This window comes from Hyaena hyaena, unplaced genomic scaffold, assembly GCF_003009895.1.
Source record: "Hyaena hyaena isolate Hyena2069 unplaced genomic scaffold, ASM300989v1 scaffold_798, whole genome shotgun sequence".
NCBI lineage: Eukaryota > Metazoa > Chordata > Mammalia > Carnivora > Hyaenidae > Hyaena > Hyaena hyaena.
This window is the reverse complement of record NW_024081428.1, coordinates 762,960-777,824: the sequence shown is the minus strand read 5'-3', so window position 1 is coordinate 777,824 and position 14,865 is coordinate 762,960.

The following is a 14,865-nucleotide window of genomic DNA, read 5'->3' as shown; positions in this document are numbered from 1 at the left end:
TCAAGTCAAATGATTAACCCTTTGAGACACAAAGGCACCCTTGAATCTTTACTTTACTGTATCTATTTGAACTAAATTTCCACTGAAACCTTTATCCCTTTTATATAAAATCCATTTTTGGACCCAATGACAGTTCTAATTTCCATTCTCTTTTTTAATGTCATTATTATTCTCTGTTTTTGGAGTATTGCTCTGATGTTGTGTTTATTTCACTTAAAACTGAGTAATGTATATTGGTTTTTCAGAAAAGATGTTAGCCTCCTGCTAACTCCATGGAATCCAACAGTTAGCTTCATATCAACTTCACGAATTTTAGTGCTTAAGATACTGACTACTTGAGTCACTGTTTAACCAACTGTGGACAGTAAGGCAACAAAAACAAGTTTTACAGTGTATTTTATTACTATTTTATTTAAGTCTCTAATTGTACAAAGTGAAAGGTCAATGGTTTCTTAGGCAACTTGAATTCCCACACTCTAATAGAGGCCATGAACTTCTCTGTTCTGACATCTAGTCTGCCAGTTTTCCAGTTTCTGGGCCACATAGCATGGGATAATGAGGAACTTTAAAATTACTCCCAATGGATGATTTCCAAACAGTATAATAAATGAACTACATGGTCATTTTCTATCATTTGCACTATAATAAAACTTCTTAAATTTTATTTGCAGGATATTATGTCAGATAAATTGTGAGGGACCCAAATATATTAGTGTCTTTTATACAATGATTTTATGTATGCCTTTTTAAAGATTATTTTAGAGTTTAATTTATTTTTACTTCCTAATATTGTTCCTATTTATTAGGAAATAGATAAGTTAGAAAATATAAGCAGTTCAAGGTGAGTCCGGTTTTGCGCCTCCTGATCCTGCCGCAGGACATGAAGGGAATGCCACAATAATGTAATCATGAATGTCAAGAATCTTTCTCGATACTAATAGTGGATGACACCGAAAGTCAGAGACAGTGTGGGGCTTTGGTTCAGTCCAAAGAATTGGGGCAGAGGAAGGGAGACAACAACTGTTTATTCAATAAGCCCCCCTATACACGTACACACCTACTTCTGCAATCAAAGGAAAAGATTTCATATGCTATTTTGATTAAAACTTCTCTGATTGTTAAATATTTCAGATGAAGAATTATATTGAAATATTTCAGTAACATTGAAACATTCCAATAAGATATTTCATTCTAATATATTAATAATGTCAAACTTAGAATGTGGTTCTTATACCCTTAAGTGGCTAACTTAAAGGAAGCAGAAAAGGAAATTAAAATTCTTTGAACTTGGCATTATACCAGATTCTTTTCACATAATTTTATATTTATGTACATTTAGAAAAATATTGCCATTTGTGTTTTATAATGTAAAAATTATATAAGGAATATATAAATTTAAAAACTGAGCTTTCAAATATAGCTTGGCAAAGTAAGAAGTATTTTTAAAAATTGGAGAGTAACACAGAATTATAATTATTTCATATCTGACAGTCTTTATTAAAATTGTTATCAAAGGATTTGAAAGTACGTGGCAGAGAAGAGACCTCACATAATTTTACAGGAGAAAACTTTAACATGAGTGATATAGATAAGTCAGAATGCTATGTGGGTAAGTTTAACACATCCATGTAACTTGATCTCTTTGATTGTATTGAATTACACACACACACACACACACACACACACACGGAAAAAATAATAGAATATCTTATTTCTAATAGGATAGGATGTTTTAAATTACCACTGCTGTAACTATTTAAAAAGAATACATTTTTGCATTGAATTCTGTGATTTATTTTTGGCCTATAGACTTTCCAAAAAAGGATACATTTAATAGTTTTATATGTTAAAAATAGAGGCTCATAATACAAAATGTCAAAATGTTTTATATAAATGCCTGAAACTCTTAATAATAATTATTAAATCTCTGCAGTTATTCATTTTTCTGATCATATTTGTTAAACTCCACCTATTGTTTAACTGTTGTCAGGTTCTATGCTTGACATTAGAAGACATCAAAGACAAAAGAATGTGATGATAAACTATACAGTGACTACCCAAAATATGCACACACCCTAATCCCTGGAATTTGTGAAAGCTACTATACATGAAAGAAACAAAAACAAAGGACTTTGTAAAGATGATTGAGTTATGAATTGTAAGATAGGAAAATTATCGAGGTTTATCTGGGTGGGCCTAATGTAACCACATATATTTTTATAAGGGAAGATTTCACACACAGAGAATAAAGCAATATAAATTAGAAGTAGACATAGATTTGAAGATGCTGCCCTTCAAGTTGGAGTGACTCAGGTAAGGAAAACTGGGCCAACAGAAGCTGGAGGAATCAAAGAATAGATTGTCTGCCAATTATGGCCTAATCAACACCTTGATTTCAGCCCAGTGATACTGATTTCAAACTTCTGCCCTTCAGAACAGTAATAAAACAAATTTCTATGGCTTTTAATAATAAATTGGTGATGATTTGTTGCAGCAGACATAGGAAACTACTAAAATTAGACTGTCTTTCAAACTTGTCATTATGTGGTTAAGTATGGATTAATTTTGTTTATTTTCTTAAACCTTATTAGTATGTCCTTTCTAACTGATATTGGAATTAGAGACTTTTCATGATTTTCGTAAATTTGTACCAGATTATAAGTAAAAACTTTTAAAATAGCTACTTGTTCAATGAACACAGATGACATTCTGGCTGTACAGATTCTTTTTGATTCTCCTAACATTGTACATATATTAGGAAAAAGAAAGGTGGATTCATTTTTTTATGAGTGTCTATTCTTTGTTTTTTATCCTTTCTATCCACATAGACAGTGCAAATATAAAAATATAAACTTGGGAAATTGCCATAGATAGCCTGTCACTATTATATTTTTTTGAACAAAGCCAAGAAATTCTGATAATGTTAGAGGCCATTCTATACGTAAAAAATAAAAAATACACTAATATGTATTTTATCTATAGCTATTTTCACACATTTTTCTAGTTTATCCAAAACATTATACTATAAAATTATTGAATATGAAAGGGATACTTAGTAATTTCAAAATTTTATTCATGATCATTTTTAAAAATTAGATTTCATATATCTTCATTATTTATAAGGAACATATACAAAAAACCCAAAACATTCCTGAAGGTTTAGAACTATGCTTCTAATGCATAAAGACGTGAAATGGTTTATTTAAGATGATTATATTTTGGCATATGCTGGGTTAATTGGACTTTTTCAATTAATATTAATGAGGTACATTTAATTATCCCACTACTAATAGATCACTTCTGATGTTCAAATATAATGCAAGTCATTATCTAAAATTGTAAGGCCATTAGTCAGGACCTTGATGGGTGGTGGCAGGAAACTGAACATTAACATTGAGCTTTTAATGAAAAAAAAATTACAATCTATGTAAAATGGTGAGGGAAGGATTTAAGAAAATGAACCATGTACACATGGTCCAGAAAACCTGAGAAAAAAGTGAGAAGAAGTACCAGGCGCTCACGTTACACAGGCCCCATCAGTTACTAGAAGTGTGGCCAGATATGATATACAGTGTGATTCACTGGTGGGTTCTTGCAAAACACTTGCTTAGCTGCAGCAGAGGAAGTGGTTGGAGTTTACAATATTCATAAAAGATTGCAGGAGCTGTGGCAAGTTCTGAGAGCCACCGGATACCACATCAGAGGGGGACTTTTACTGTTAACCTGGCCTTTGTTGGCAGCTTCCTTAACCTCCAGCCCATCAGCTCTTCCTAGAGACATGCAAGTCATTAGTTATATATTAAATTCTGCATATCAGGCCTACAGTAGCATGTGCTCAACCAACTGAAGCTTCTTTCTCTTTGTGGCTTGAAGCCTAAACTTCCTTGTGAATAGCATAAGGCTTTCATGAATATACATTTAGCTTTATCTTCAATTCCCAGTGTCATCTATTTTTTGAATACCTTGTTCCCTGAACAGTGATAGTGCCTAGTGCCTAGCCGAATGTAGGAAAACTCCTATAACTGGATAGGAGTTAGTAATAATTGTGTGGCCTATAGTTCTACTTTCGGGGATCAGAACAAAAGTCCCATGCACCTGGCTGAGGGCATTTGTGACATAAAATATGTAGGAAAAAAACTATAATTTCACTTGAGAATCGAGGTAAAGTTGTCACTTTATATGACTGCATATATGTATTCCAGTGCTGCATAAGTGTGTGTGTGTGTGTGTGTGTGAGAGAGAGAGAGAGAAGGGTGGGAGAGAGAGAGAGAGAGAGAGAGAGTAGGTGTGTGTGTGAGCACATAGAGTCAGGTTATTGTTTTGAAATGTGTTTATCACTTGCATTAACATCGATGTAGTTGTATTGTCCTCACCCTAGACATATTAAGTAGGAATCTTTATGAAATGGAGCCAAAGAATATACATTTCTAATGAGCTCTCCAAAATATTCTGAAAATTATTAAAACTTAAAGGTCTTTTTAAAAATTAATCAATAGTGTTAATAGTGTCTTTATTAATATTCTTAAAATAAATATATGTATGGTATTTTATGATGCAAATTTTTAATAGTATTAAGAAACTTAGTTATCTGAGGTTACTGGTATAAAGTACAGTACTGGTGCTGGTACAAAATTAAGGAGAGATTGTGTATCTTTGAAGGTTTTCAATATTTTATAAGCCCTTTTCTTGCAATCAAAGTTGATTTTCTAAAGAATAAGATTTCTGCATTCTTTGAAACAGTAATGACAAGGCAGAGGGAAATCACAAGTATTACAAAGATAAAGAGTGAAGAATAAGGGCGCCTGGGTGCCTCAGTCAGTTAAGCATCTGACTTTGGCTCAGGTCATGATCTCACGGTTCGTGGGTTCGAGCCCTGCATCGGGCCCTGTGCTGACAGCTAGCTCAGTGCCTGGAGCCTGCTTCAGATTCTGTGTCTCCCTCTCTCTCTGACCCTCCCCTGCTCATGCTGTCTCTCTGTCTCTCTCTCTCAGAAATAAATAAAAACATTAAAAAAATATTTTTAAAAAAGAGTGAAGAATAACCAAAAAAAAAGAGAAAATATTAAACATTAGATAGACAAAACTAAAATGAAATATCTTCTAAAGGTCTCTTTTTCCAAGAAAGAAGTATAGAGCTAAAAGAATATATAAAAATCCTGTAGACATACAGACAATACCACAGATGTCCTGGGTATGAGGAGAAAAGAGCGGTGTGGGGGGTGGAGACAAGAAAATAAAATAAAATATGTGCCCGTGTAGTAGTTGTAGATAAAGTTTATGGTAGGCAGAATTCTAAAAAATACCCAAAAAACCAAAACCAAAAACAAACAAAACTTTGCAAGATTCCATCGCCTTATTTTTCAGCTACTACTAATATAGAATTTTGCAGATGAAATTGAAGTTCCAACTCAGCTGAGTATTGGGTAGAAGATGATCTTAGTGGCTTTGACTCCATCAGGTGAGCAGTTCAAATTCAGAAAGTATCCTCTAGCTGGCAGCAGAAAGTCACATAGATTCAAATCATGGGAAAGATTTGAAATGAGAGAGATGCCATTGCTGGTCATGAAATGGAGGGGCCACCTAAGAGGAATTGTAGGCAGCTTCCAGAAGCTAAGACCAATCCCCTGCTGATGGTAAGGAAGGACACAGAGATGTACAACATAAGGAGCTAGATTCTGCCAGCTTGAATGAGCTAAGAAGCTGATTCTCTCTGAGAGCTTCTTCCAAAGAACCCAGTTCTACCAACACATTGTCTTCACACTTGTGAGACCCTAAACAGAAGATTGATCTGCACCTGCCTAGACTTCTGACCTACAAGTTTGAGCCATAATAAATGCATATTATTTTAAGATGTTAATGTATGCTAATTTATGAGCCCACAATAGAAACTTAATACAAACTCGTGCAATCATACAAAATGTAAGAGTTAGTTTTACAAAAAGCCTATTTCCCAAGTATAAGATTATAAGATTATAATAAAACTAGTTACAATATTCAAGATATTGTGGTATTGGCAAAATAATAGATAAAAAGAATAGACAGTCTAGAAATAGACCCAAATAAATATAGTCAACTGGACTTTGACAAAGGAGCAAAGGTAATGCAATGGGACAAAGATAGTTTCTTCAACAAACGGTGTGTGGAAAACTGGATATCCACATGCAAAAAAAGAAAGGAACTTCGATCTTTCACAAAAATTAAACTCAAAATGGATGACAGACCTCATGTAAACATGAAAATATAAACTCCTGGAATATAGCATAAGAAAAAATGCTAAATTACCTTGAGAATGGCAAAGACTTTCTAGATACAGCACCAAAGGCCCAATCTATGAAAGAAATAATTGATAAGGTAGATCTCATTAACATTGAAAATGTCTGGTCTGTAAGACACAATGTCAAGGAAATAAGAAGACAAGCCACAGAGCAGGAGAAATTTTTTGCAAAAGATACATCTTTTTAAAAATTCTTATTTATTTATTTTACAAGAGAGAGTGTGCATGCAAGTGGAGAGACAGAGAGAGGGAAAGGGAGCGAGTCCCAAGTAGGCTGTGCACTATTGAACCCAAGAACTGTGAGATCATGATTTGAGCTGAAAATTAGGAGTCAGAACCTGAACCAACTGAACCACACAGGTGACCTAGCAAAAGACACATCTGACAAGAGACTGTACATCCAGACATTGGAGTAGAATTCAGTGCTAAAAAGAAATGAGCTAGCAAGCCATGAAAAGACACACAGAAAACATAAGTACGTATTATGAACTCAAAAATGCAACCTGTAAAGGCTGTACACTATATGATTCAACTATATGACATCCTGGAAAAGGCAAAACTATGGAGATAGTATAAAAAACAGTGGCTGTCAGGGGTTGGTGAGGGAGAGACGAATAGGCAGAATATAGAGGATGTTTAAGGTAGTGAAACTGTTCTGTATGATACTTCAGTGGTTAACTTTTGTCATTATACATGTGTCCAATGCTATAGAACGTACAATCCCATAAGTGATCCTAATGTAAGTGATTAACTTTGGTTGATAAGGATATATCAGAGTGGGTCCATGTATTGTGACAAAAGTGCCACTCAGTAGGGTTATTAATGGGAGGGGGTTGTTGTGCATGGGTAGAGGTAGAGGATGCATGGGGTCTGTCTCTACTTTCCACCCAATTTTGCTGTGAACCTAAAGATACGATATATGCATGTATCAAGGAAGTATCTCTAGGGATTAGAGATGGTATTGAAAGAGCAATCTATATTTTTTCATCACAGCTTCAAAAATAGAATAGTGATACTTTGAATAATACATGTCCTAAGAACAGAGAAAAATTAAATCACCCCCAAATTAACTTTCTTAATAAATCATACATATGAAAAAGGAGAAAATTCTTCAGTTAAAACTTAAAATAACTATGGAGAAAAACAAACAAGAACAGAGAAAAGGAGAACGTGCATATAAAAATGAAAACAGGTTCAGTAGTTATTTTTTAATAACTAATAAACTAGCATCTTTTAATACATTCTTTTGAAAGCATAATAGCTAGCTAGCAGTTCATACGTATTATTTTTCCCATATCACAGTCGTGGTGCTAAGTAGTGTACAGTCATGTCAGTTCAAAATTTCTCCTCACAAAAATGCAATGTTGGCAGGAAGACCCAGCATAGTCATCATCAATTAGATGTGTGTGGAAATACACAATCTCAGTCCTGACTCTTGACTTCCTAAATCAGAATCTGCACTTGAACCAAGTTCTCAGCTGATGTGTATGCCTATTACAGCTTAAGAAGATTCGCTTACATCTCACAGACCTTTCCTAAGATCACATAGATAGGTGGAATCTTATGATTGAAGAGAAAAATTGCCTCAAAACCTTAATTAAAAAATCCACCTGATCTTGATGACTTGTCTTGAACTGTCTCCTGGTAGTCACGATGATTAATTCAAATATATAAAAGTGACTGACGTAATACCTGAGTACCCTCCCAGATACATAGTCAATGGATTCAAAATGGTACAATGTAGACACCCTGTATGATATTTTCATTTATTTTTTTCTTCAGTATTGACCAAAGGAAGGCACAAATTAGCTTCCTGTACTCACAAAAATCAAATGCCTTCTTTAGTGTTTGAATGGAAAGAATGTGTTTTGGAGTTTTCATTCTTTTAGGTGCTACATTAATAAATGCTTGCAGTAATTATTATTTTTAAAGAAAAAAATGAAAATAATCTAACCTGCATTCTACTTTAAATCATGGATGTGATCATTGAGCTGCATATTTGTGGTGTTCGCTGGAGCAACTAGAGATAGATAAGAAAGGTAATTTTAAAATTAATTGTTTGAGACATAGATGTTTTGTGTCTCTCTAGCTAAAGAATATTTAGATTTCCAATAGTTACAAAGGGTTTTGTTATGTGAAATATCAAAATTATATTGAATCTAGATGCAGATTATATGCTTTAAAAGACCATCTGCTCTTTTACATTGTGTTATCTTAACATTTACACGTAGCTCTGAAAATAACCATTTAAGATTGAAATCTTAAAACACCCATAAAAATTAATTGATTTTTTTTTACTACCTTTCTGAGTTCATTGCATTACTGGTATGGATATATATTATACTGTATTATCCTTTTTCCATCTCATTACTCTTTTTTGGCACTGTAAGAATAGAATATTTTAAGAATAAGAAAGCTGTGGGATTTAAAACTCTGTGATAGTTTACTTTATAAAAAATATGACTATTTTAAAAGTCAATTAATTTTTTCTGGGTCTACCTTTGTATGATAGCTACAAGGCACCAAATGTTGTCTAAATCATATAAACAACTGACATTCATTTTTTGATACATTTACAAACCTATTGATATTAGTTACATACTTTTCCAAATTTAATTGACATTTTGGTGATTTTAAAGACAACTGTCACTGTATTGCCAAATAAACTTATTCAAATATGGTTTTAATTTATCACTATCATATTTTAATATTCTATAATTTTGATTTATTAAAACATATGAAAAGTGAAAGGCTGAGAATTGCAAGTTTTAATGTAGCGAATAGAAGTTCTCTTGCTTCACATGATTCCTGGTTCATTGCTTAGATTTCACTCATTTTTCAGGCACATCTATAATAGGCCTGCAGAGATCACAATGAACTTTACATTTATAAAGGAATTAAATGACCATTTCATAGATACTGGAAAGCTTAACGCTGTCCCCAAGTCTTCTTGCCATTTCTGGGTTTTTACAGTCTCATAAGCACATCTACCTATGAGTTTAAAGAGTCCACTGTCTATCTGCTGTTTGGTTCAGCGTCAAACAAGCTGTCCTGTATCAATCACAACTACAATAGATTTTGTCTAAGCTTTGTGGAGCCAGCAGGCTGCTTATTATACAACACATAAAATTGAGTTGATATATTGTTTCTAGAGATGTTCAAGTGCCATTTGACACGGTCTGTTTGCTATAATTTTTATCCCTCCTTTTTTTTTTCTCTCTCTAAAACAGATTTTCTCAACATCGTACCATTGAAATTTGGGTCCAATAATTTTTTTGTTGTGTGGATCCTGATTGTGCATTGCAACAGTTTAGTAGCATCCCTGCCCTCTACCCTCTAGATGCCAGCTGCAACATCCACCAGGTTAGGACAGCCAAAAATGCCTGCTGACATTGTCAGCTGGGCCCCAAGAGAGGCCTAATTCTCTCATCAAGAAGCATTGGACTAGAAAAAAAAATATTTAAAAAGAAAGTGTGTAATTTTCAAACATACATTATTTTTTCCATTTCTTCTTCTTTCTCATTTCTCTTTTTTCCCCCAAGAAGGAAATACATCTATTAAAGAGTATTTAGTAGAACCATAGAACCTCTAGCTGAGCCACAGTATCCAACCAGGAGCCGATATAAAAAGGAGAACCTGTATCAATCACACTGCTCCACCGCCCGGCAGAGCCCTTACCGCTGCTATTGTAGAACACCGTAGCTCACAGCCTACAGTCATGGAAGGATATGTCCTCAACTGTGGCTCCTGCCCCTATTGCCTCTGAAAGTTTGAGGTCTCTTTGCCAATCTCACCATCCTTGTCAGAATGGAATTTTCATTCATCATGCTTTCTTCACAGTCCTCAGAGCTGAAATCTCAACAAGGTGTGCTTGTCTGGTAAAGGAAGCATCTTCTCGTTCATTTCTGAGGACTTGGGTCCACCATAGTTTCTGTCAGGGAGTGTAAATTCATAATTTCATGAATGCATGAACTACATGACTGATTTGAATCCATATGTGTAGACACATCTGTACGTATTAGTGTGCATGTATGTTTATATTCAGTCAAAATTTCTGAAGTTTATAAAATAGATAATATCCCCAATAAATATCAATTTTTAGTAAATATAATACATTTTGAATATCCAAAGGTATATAAAATATAACCAGCATAATTTTGTTTCTAAAATATCTCAATCATGCAATGTAAAGGTACCCATAATAGACAACTATTGAATATCTTGAATATCTATGTAATATATATTTGGATAATGTAATATGATTTCTTTTATATACATATGAATCTATTTCCAAATTTCCCTAAAGCCCTCAAATAACCATGTTGTCCACACCCCCCAAAACATGTAATGCTATTTTTGTCATGTTGATATGTTCATTTGCCAATTGATTGGTTACAGTACACTTTCTAATTCATCTTACCAATACACATTTGTCCCCTAGTAACAGATGTCAGTATCTGGAGATTAATTAAGAACTAAATTATGTGTATTTTTAAAACTTTTACACCATTGTAAATTTTTGAATAATTAATTATTATTTGGAAAGAAAATAAGCTATAGTTCCATGGAGGTGGTGAAATAAGGGTGGGATTTTTATTAATAAATTTATGTTTTAGATCAGTACCCTATTTATGGAAAATTTAAGAAGATAGCACAGCGAGTTACCACATATGCCCCCCATACACATGCACACAATTTTCCCTGTTATTGGCATCTTTTATTAGTATAAAGCAATGGTACATTCGCTATAAGAAATCAACAAACAAACAAACAAATAAATAAATATTGGTATCTTATTATTAACTAAGGTTCACAGTTTATGAATATTTCCTTAGATTTTAGCTTGTGTATTTTGTTGTTGTTGTTGCATTATCCCAGCCAGGATGCCGCATATCTAATTTGTTGTCTTGTCTCCTTAGGTACTCCTGGCTGTGAAAGTTTCTCAGAATTGCATTGACTGACTTATAGTTTAAAGAAGTATTAAGTATATTATGGGATGGTTTTCTCTTGAATTTTCCTAATATTTTTCCCCTAATTAAACTGAGATTATGGGTTGTTGGGAAGACACAGAGATAAAGTACCATTTTCATCACATCAAATAAAGCGCATATATTGTCAACTTGTTACTTGATCACCTGGACACAGTAGTGTTTCCAGATCTCTCCACTATAATTCTATAACCCCTTTTATAGTACACTCTTTGGAGGAAAGTCACATGTGCCACTTGCACACCAGGAGTAGGGAATATGCCTTTTTTTTTTTTTTTCATTTAGAGCAGAGGATCTACATAATTATTTTTGGAATTCTGCATGAGATATTTTCTCTTCTCCTTTAGTCACTAATTTAATAAATCATTATTTATATTAGTATGAGTACATGGATAATTATTTTATACTTTGGGTTAAAATCCAATAATGCCATATTTATTTTGTTGCCTAAATCGTTCTCACTTTGGCCATTAGGTACTCTTTCAGTTACATCCTGTGCCTCCTTGACATACCTCACTAGAAAGTGTGTGTGTGTATGTGTGTATGTGTGTGGTGTAGTGTGGTGGTGTGTGAAAGAGAGAGAGAGACTAGGTGTGGGTGTTCCTTACTTTCTGGCACTACAACATGTTCAAGGCTTATCCTGTATATTCCCTATCCCATTCCGAACATCACCGTTTCTCTGCAGTGCCTTAATTCCTTATATTAGCTAATGGTATTAGAAATCAAGATCTGGGCATTAGGCATGATCATTGCAACTGGGGTGTCATTTCCTTCAAATCCTCTCGGCTAACAGAGTAAATGAAAATATGTGTGCTGACTAAACTGTTTATATATATGGATATCTGTAAATACTAGTTCTTTATACAGCCATCTACAATTACATCAAGTTAAAAATGAGTTCTTATTGATGTCCCAACTCTAATCCATTACCATATATATCATTCATCTTCTCCTGAAACCCTGAATTGCCGGCAACTACTTATTTTTTACTCTTATAGATTTGCTCTTCCAGAATGGCATATGCTTGAAATCATACAGTATGTAATCTTTTCAGACTGTTTTCTTTCACTTAGTAATGTGCTTTGAATTTTTACCTAAATTGACACATAATTATAAAATCATCTGACAAGACTATTTTGCTTTGAAAGAAACTACCAAACTGTCTTCCAAAGTCACTGTACTGTTTACATTCCACCAGCAATGAACGTGATTTCCTGCGGTTTCACATTCTTGTCAGCATTTGGTGTTGCTTGTTTTTGGATTTTAGCTATTCTAACTAAGTGTGTAGTGGTGTAGTCATCGTAGATTATATTCGCAATACCTTGATGACATAGGATATTGAGCTTCTTTCCCTATGCTTAGTTGCTGTCTGTACATCTTCTTCGCTGAGGTTTCTGTTCAGATCTCTTGCCCAGTTTTAATTGGATTTTTAAAAAAATTTTAAACCTTTATTTATTTTTGAGAGAGAGAGGGAGAGAGAGAGAGAGACCCAGCAGGAGGCAGGCAGAGAGAGAGGGAGACACAGAATTCATAGCAGGCTCCAAGCTGTGAGCTGTCAGCACAGGGCCCGACGCGGGACTCGAACCCACAGACTGTGGACTGTGAGATCATGACCTGAGCCGAAGTTGGATGCCCAACCGACTAAGCCACCCAGGTGCCCCCCAGTTTTAATTGTTTTTTTTGTTTTTACATTGTTGAGTTTTCAGTGTCCATTATATATTGTAGATAACTGTCTTTTATCAGGCATTTGTTTTCTATTAGTCTGTTAACTCTTTATTAATTCTTATAACAGTGTCTTTTGCAGAGCAGAAGTTTTTGTTTTAATGAAGTCCAACTTATTATTTATTCCATTCTTGGATAATGCTTTTAATGTTGTATCTGGAAAGTTATTGCTACACCTGAAGTCAGATTTTCTCTTATTATCTCCTAGGAGTTTTGTCATTCTGCACGTTATGTTTTAGATCTGTGATTTATTTTGAGGTACTTTTTATGAAATATGTAAAGTCTGTGTATAGATTATTATTTTTTTTGCATGTAGATATCCAGCTGCTCCAGTGTCAATGCTGAAAAGATTTCCCCGTTGATTTGCCTTGCTCTTTTATCAAAGATCATTTGACTGTATTTGTGTGGGTCTATTTCTTTGCTTTCTATTTTATTTCATTGATCTGTCTATTCTTTCTCAATACCACATTGTGCTGGTTATGGTAGCTTTGAAGCTTGGTAATGTCAATCTTCTGCCTTTTTTCTTCTTTTTCAGTATTGTGTTAAATATTGTTGGGTCTTTATATACATGTTAGAATCAGTTTGTTGATATCTGCAAAATAACTTGGTAGGATTTTGTATAGGATTGTGTAGACTCTCTGGATCAGGTTGGGAAGACCTAACACCTTAACAATACTGAATTTTTTATTCATGATCATACAATATCCCTCTATTTAGTGAGATCTCTGACTTCTGTCATCAAAATTTCGTAGCTTTCCTTATATAGAACTTGTACATACTTATGAAGTTTTTTACTTATGCAATCTAATTTTTGTGGTAATGTACATAATGTGTTTTAAATTTCAAATTAATTTTTATTGCTGGTACAAAAGAAAGCAATTGACTTATCAAAATTAACATTGTATGTTCCTACCTTGCTATATGCATCGTTACTAGGAGATATTATATTTATTCTTACAGATGTCTACATAGACAATCATATCATCCATGAATAGGGACAGTTTTATTTCTTCCTTCCCAGAATGTGTATCTTTTATTTGTTAACTTTTTCCATCAGCTAAGACTTCCAGTATGGTGTTGAATAAAAGTGATGACAGAGACAATCGATTTGATTCCCAGTCTAGGGGGGAAGGCATCTAGTTTCTCACCATTAAGTATGATATAGGCTTTTTGTAGATGTTACTTATCAAAAATTTTTGATCAAAATTTTCAAAAAAACCTATATTTTAATCACCATTTGATTTCTATCCAGGCCAAGGGGAAATTTAGAAAAAGTTTTACTCGACATGTGTAACCAAGGAAGTGTGAAAGGGCTGTCTATGCCTTTGTTTTCAGGTTAGCCTGTCAGTCACTGGATGGAAACAACCACCATGACTTCCACAAGTGTAATAAAATGCTTCACAATAGGTTGCAGAGCTGTAGGTTGTACTCAAGTCTGCTTAGCATTTCCAATGCTGCAGAGTCTTAGAGAATGGGTGCCTTTTCTTACTGCCTTGTAATTTGTTGGAGTTATTTTCCTGCCGGCCCCACTGAAACCAAACCACAGCCTCTGCTGCCATTTTTTACTCTGGTCTCCACAAATTTGATCACTTTTCCTCCTCTTCATCATGGTGCTGGAGCTCGTCATAGAAGCTGTCATAGAAGCCGTTGTTTCTGTGGACATCTCTATCCTTCCTGAGAGGAATGTGGGTGTGAATGTGCTTTTTGGCTCATCTTGCACTGGGGCCATCCTTTATGGAAAAGGTGAGAGAAGTCCACAGGAATTGCTTCCCCACCACCCTCCTGATTCTATGGGTTGCTTGAAACAAATTAGCCACTTCATCAGGACCCAGATTTTTAAAAAGCTCCCTGGCTGAAAGGGATACACAAAGACAGGTCCTGG